This window comes from Anneissia japonica, unplaced genomic scaffold (genome assembly GCF_011630105.1).
Source record: "Anneissia japonica isolate Jap-2015-1 unplaced genomic scaffold, ASM1163010v1 scaffold287719_len1884721_cov185, whole genome shotgun sequence".
Taxonomy (NCBI): Eukaryota; Metazoa; Echinodermata; class Crinoidea; order Comatulida; family Comatulidae; genus Anneissia; species Anneissia japonica.
In genome coordinates, this window is record NW_022715822.1 from 1,016,067 (window position 1) to 1,023,312 (window position 7,246).

Consider the following 7,246-nt stretch of genomic DNA (forward strand, 5'->3'; position numbering starts at 1 on the left):
TAATTAATGTATGTATACACACATAAGGCCTATTTACTGTAATAATAATGGGAAATAACTACCTGACCGTTTTCAAGAGGGGAAAACCTTGAATTTTGAAGAACTTAAAAGTAATTAAGACAGCTCAGGAGTCGCGGAAAGCTCATTTTCCGCCATCTGCTGAAACCAGAAGAGGAGTGGCTCTTCAGCCAATATACGATCATCTTGGACCACTAAGAGCTGTGACACTACCAGGCTCCCATGCTATCACCGGTTGTGATAAAATTTATTACAGGGCATATAAATGATGTTGGAAAAAACAGCCCTTAAGATGTTTATGAAATCACCACCTCCTGTTTTACATGCTTTGGCCAAGCTTGGGGAAGGGAATATGCCATCATTAAAGTTTTTGTGTAGTCTTCTCGGAACAAAGAAAGTATCTGCTAAAGATGCCTCAACTTTACGATGGAAAAGATTCAAACAATCAAGGTGTAGATAAGCTGCCACCAACTGCAGGAGCCATATATCAGCATGTATTTCGTGCACATCTGCAGGCCAATATATGGAGCCAGGATACTGTTATTCATCCAGAAATCCCTGATCCATACAAACTGGGCTGGTTTATGGAAGATGGTAAATTGAGACCTGTCTTGTCAGAAAAGCAGGCTGCCCCTGAAGCAGTTGCTGAGCTTATCAGATGTACCTGTTCAATAAGTACATATTCAAATAATACATGCACGTGTAGGAGAAATAATCTTCAGTTTACTGAGATGTGTAACTGCGAAGCGGAATGGAGTTTCTGCAACAACTTTCCATTGTTGCTTAGTGTTTCTGGTTTATCAGACAGTGACAGTGATGAAGAAAGTGATAATGAACGTTAGCATATTATAAACTCACTGATGTAGGTAAATATATGTAAATCACAAACACACACACACCCACACGTTATATATATATATATATATATATATATATATATACTATATATATACTATATATATACTATATATATGTATAAATATATGTATAAATGTATATATATGTATAAATGTATATATATATATATATGTATATATGTACATATATGTATATATATATATATATATATATATCACATATATATATCACATATATATATATCACATATATATTATGGTATTAACCATTAACAGCATATGGCAATTGCATAGCTCTATCACACGTTTTTGTTTTACAGTACAGATCGGTTAATATTATATTAATATACGTATGCTAAAAAGCTAAAATAATGGAAAATGGCAGCCATTTTAAAATGTAATAGCTCAAAAATGTGTACAATATCTAGTTAACTGTTGTTGTCATTGTTATGAGTGGATTTCCTATTGAATACTGCATTTTAATGACATAAATTTACAATATTAGTGACAATTTTAGGAAAAATTGGCGGCCATTTTGAAACTGCTGGCAACCCTCCCCTTACGTATGAAAAAAAAAAATTTGCACATACTTTTTTGATTTATCTATGTCTACTCTACATCATATCCAATTTTTTAAAAATATAGCAAAAAAAAAAATGCAACCTCTGATATTGCTACATTTCGGACTGGACTAGGAACGCTAATTCGCAAAATATGGTGATTTTAGGTGATTTTTAACTACTTGACTGATTTTTGGATGGAGTCGAGACTGGAGGAGGGGGGCGGGGCGAGTAATTTGGGGGGAGGTGTTCCCCCTGCGTTATCCCATAGATACGCCACCACTACAAGTCGTTTTGACTTTAAGGGTAACGTTATTTACAATTAACAGCTTTCTCATTAGCAGAATATTCATCATAACACTACTTTGAAGGCTTCAGTGCGGCGCTTATGCGCCTTGGCGCTTTCCATGCCCTTCCCATGTTACCTATTTCACGTATTACCTACATCATGGTAAATAAAAGCTTATTCGAGAGAGGCAATATTCGAGCATTTACGGTATAGAATATTTTGTGAAAAATAACATTCATTCAAAAATATTGATTTTTCTTTTTTATTATCTGCAGATTATCTCATGTCTAAATTATGCAGAAGAACGGTGAATTTGGTGTGGGGACAGTTGATATGATGTCCTTTTAAATGTAGGTGGGACTTGTTTCTCCCTGTCCCCAGCGATCTACTCTCATGATGAATACATTAAGCCGAGCATTCACTGCGTCGTGCGACCGTCGCACAACGAATCCGACTACGCTAACTGTGAGCGCTAGACGACGCGACGCCGTCTGCTGGTTTTCGGTGGCAGTCTGAACTGACGTCATTACAAAAACGATCTGCGTTGCGTATCTTCATTGAATTGCGTCGGCCGACAACGTCGGGCGCAGTGAGTCCCCGGGTTTAGAATTACTTTAAGTAGAAAGATAATGATACCATTGTTGCCATTTTTGCCTTTCAATACAATGATGTCAGATCTGATTTTAAACAGTATCGTTTAGTATTGAAGAGGTACCGTAGTATTAGTGGTAAACATTTCCCCAATACAAATGATTTTGTTTTGATTAAATAATAAATAGTTTTTAGTCATCGAATATAACATGTATGACTTAGCCCACGCATGTGCATACTTCAGCCTATTTAAAACTGCAAGTCACTATTTCCTACATTTATTTTTTTCCTAACTTTACGTAATATTAATAGGACCAATGACATTGTTGATGATGATAATTATAGTAGTTGTAGGACTAATAATAATAATAATAATAATAACAATGATAATAGGCCTAATAATAATAATAATAATAATAATTATTATTATTATTATTATGATATCAACAATTGATGATGATGATGATGATTATGATGATGATGATGATGGAGGTAATGGTGGTGAGATGATGTTGATAATGATAATTAACAATGATAATAGGCCTAATAATAATAATAATAATTATTATTATTATTATTATTATTATTATATCAACAATTGATGATGATGATGATGATGATTATGATGATGATGATGATGATGGAGGTAATGGTGGTGAGATGATGTTGATAATGATGATGAGAACATATCTGATTGTCTTTTGTCTTTCAAATTGTTGCTGACAATTTGTTTTTCTCACTTAGGCCTACGAAGATTGACTTTTTACTATATCAGTATTGAATTTAATCCTGTTACCGATATGACATCTGCAAAACTGGCTGCCTCTCTATTTAAAATATATATCTAACATTTTTTTTTGTCTATAAGAAGTTCGAACACTTTACCGGGCTGACCAAACCGTCGTACCGGGCTGGGTAATAAGAGAAAAGAAAGAGGGGAGAAGGAGGGAAAGAGAGAGAAGAGGAAAAGAAAAGGAAAGAAAAAGAAAAAGGGAAGACAAAAATAAAGACAAGAATAAAAAGGAAGATATCATAATGACCAGACTCACAACACCCTGCAACCCCTTCTCCACTTCAAAAACTGTCATAACTCCTTTCATCTATGCTGCCCGATGGCGTAACCACTGGGTGAAATGGGAGGGGAAAATATCGATCTTTGAAAAATCTTCCCCACCCCTTTATAAATGCCCTTTTCATTCCCTGAAAGTGCCTAAAAACCTCGCGCGCATTTCTTGTTAATGGGCCAATTTCCTCTAAAAATTGCACATTTTAGGGAGTTTTGATCAATTCCAACGAAATTAGAATTAAAAACACCGGGGGAAAAGGGGAAAATATCCATCTTTGGAAAATCTTTCCCCACCCCTTGACAAATTCATCCTCTGAAAGTGCCTAAAATTCTCAAATTCTTTGTTACGGTAGGCCAATTTCCTCTATAAATTGCACATTTTAGGGAGTTTTCATCAATTCCGACGAAATTAGAATTAAAAACACAAAAATAGATTCATAGTGTGAGAAAGGCCAAGTCCAACTGACTAGGGTAAAGTTATATTATTATATTGTCTGTATACTCAAGTTGACCATTAAAACTGTCAAACCAATTTAAGGCATTTATCAGGTGAAGGGTATCGATTCCAATGGTTATACAAGTTAATACCATTGAACCTTAATACTACATTACAGTATATGTTCAAAGGCATTATAAAGTGCATTCCTTATGCTCTGAGATCATGCGTTTGCCTAAAAACAACAATTCAGTCTTTGCAAGAAGTATAATGAGCAAGGCCACTGGTCCGGATGGCATAAGCAACTAAAATGTTAAAGACATGCAGCCACCAGTTGGCTCCATTGTTTGGAAAAATCTACCGGCGAACTATTGACACTGGTACCATCCCAATTATATGGAAAACATCAGGAATAACACCAGTGCCAAAAAACAAGTAAAATTGCAACTAAAAATGACTTCAGACCAGTGACCTTAACTTCCACGGTAATGAAATGTTTAGAACATATTGTTTTAAAATTGCTGCTAGATGAGGATAGTGTTTAAATTGATCCTATGCAATTTGCATATAGATCTGTAAGGTGGTCGAAGATGCTGTACTAATATAGTTAGATAAAATACTCAAACACATAGAAACACCTAAAACTTTTGTGCGGAAAACTTTCATAACATTTTTAGTTTTTTTTTTTTTTTTAACGTAATTCAGCCTCATCTACTTATAATGAAACTGCTAGATATGAACATAAATGCTAAACGTTCTTATGTTTTGTTTTTATATTGTTAGTTCTCACCTATAGGTGCGTTATGTTCTAGTCACCCGTCCTACTTAAATGCCCTGCTTACTAAGTATCCTCTCTGTTCCCAAATATTCTACCAAAACCTATGGTCAATGCTCATTCATTCTCCTTTGCTTCTACTTTTCTTTGGAACCAGCTTCCTATTAATATAACGACTTCTTCTAATTTCTGCAATTTAAATCGCGAATTAAGACTACTTTTGTTTTCCGAGGGTATCACACTTGTATAGTGCGCCTTTGATCTTTTTTGGAATTGGCGCCTTATAAATTCCAGATATTATTATTATGGATCTTTCCTCAGGGACAGACCACAGTTTGTTGAAGTTAAAATCAGATGTACGAACAATCAATACTGGAGCACAGCAAGGATGTCCTTTCACCTATATTATTTTCGTTATACACAAGTGATTGTAAAAGCAATAATCAAGGTTGTTCAATCATAAAATATGCAGATGATACTGTTATAACTGGCTATATGAAAAACGATCAGGCTTTTTTACTTGGATGAATTAACGAACTTTAAACTAAGGAAATGATAATAGACTGCCGTAAAGAACCCATTGTCCTAATGCCACTCACTATTCACGGCGAGCTTGTAGCAAGTGGATGAGTACATATACTTTAGGTACAATATAGACAACAAACTTAATTGGAATAAACAAACTAAAGTTACTCAATGTAAAGCAAACCAACGACTGTACTTTTTAAGGAAGGTTAAGCAATTCAAAGTAGACAGAACTATTCTTCATTTATTTTATCAATTAGTTATTAAAGTCTTTTTGTATTCAGCTTAGTATGTTTCTATGGGTATATGTCTAAATTAAATAGAAACAGATTAATAACAAAAATAATTAGAGTAGCTCTACGAGTTATAGGACGTGATATCGATCTGAAAACAATGGAAGAATTATATGAAAGCGTTTGTAGAGCTTAGACTAAGTGCAGAAATGAAAGATAATACGATTTTATTATAATAGATATGCAATACGTTAGTACTTACTCTTTTTTAATCAATTTTAATATCTTATCTCTTTTTTAACATTTAATTTTAAACAATTTTAAGAAGCAGCAAATTTATTTGACTCCTGCTCCGGGTTTTAATTTTGTCATTTTATTGTACTTTTAACTATTTGAGTTCTTTTTTTGTGGCAAACCGTGGAAGTAACGCCTGAGAATCATATGCTTTCACTCATGTATTTTAAAATTGTTTTATCTCATCTTGTACTTTCACGTGTTTTTAATCACTTTTATCTGTTCATTTGTCTTAAATTGGAAAAGAGGAAACGAATTTCCACTTTTTATAATGGACAATAAACTCATCTTATCTTGTTTTATCTTATCTTTAATATGGTCTTCTACATGATGAATAAATCCCCAATTCCAGCTGTTATCGAGGGAATTATCTTTGTATTATTATTATTATTATTATTATTATTATTATTATTATTATTATTAATGCAATAATAATGATAATAATAATAATAATAATAATAATAATAATGATGATGATAATAATAATAATAATAATAATAATAATAATAATAATAACAATAATAATAATAATAATAATAATAATAATAATAATAATAATAATAATAATAATAATAATAATAATAATAATAATAACAGTACATTATTAGTATTATTATTATTAAGTTAAAATTAACAAAGAATAACATGCTGGCCTAATATTACATAACGCATGTTAACTTCACATAATGTTAATATACTATATACTAACAGAAAATTAGGCTACTAATTTCTAAATAGCCACTGAGCGAAAAAAAAAAGTTTATAGAAGAGCAGATGTAGAAATAAAAATTTAAAAACAGCACTGAGTTCGTCTTTGCCGCTTATTAAAAGATTAAAATTACCGCTCCTTACCGGAGTATTAGTAGATGAAGGCAATAGAATCTAACCACTGGGGAAAGGTGTGATGTCCTTCAGAGGTGAAAAGAACAAGTAGACTGAAAGAGATTTCCTGTTTTCTTTCCTCTATCTTTTATGTGAACCAGGCTGCAAGTTTAGGCCCTACTATCTAAAATAAAATTAGTTTACAGCTGACCAGTATTGCGGATGCATTAAGAATCAATCAATCAATCAATCAATCAATCAATCAGTTGACCCTGGCTAACGCTTTTTTAATCTGCACATAGGTTACACCTTGATGGTGCAGCATACTAGCAAAGAAAGTAGAAGCAAAGGAGAATGAATGAGCATTGACCATAGGTTTTGGTACATTATTTGGGAACAGAGAGGATACTTAGTAAGCATGGCATTTAAGTAGGACGGGTGACTAGAACATAACGCACCTATAGGTGAGAACTAACAATATAAAAACGAGTTTAGCATTTACGTTCATATCTAGCAGTTTCATTATATGTAGATGAGGCTGAATTACGTTAAAAAAAAAAAAAAAACTAAAAATTTTATGAAAGTTGTCCGCACAAAAGTTTTAGGTGTTTCTAAGTGTTTGAGTATTTTATCTAACTATATTAGTACAGCATCTTCGACCCCCTTACAGATCTATATGCAAATTGCATAGGATCAATTATGCAATGCATTATTATTATTATTATTATTATTATTATTATTATTATTATTATTATTATTATTATTATTATTATTATTATT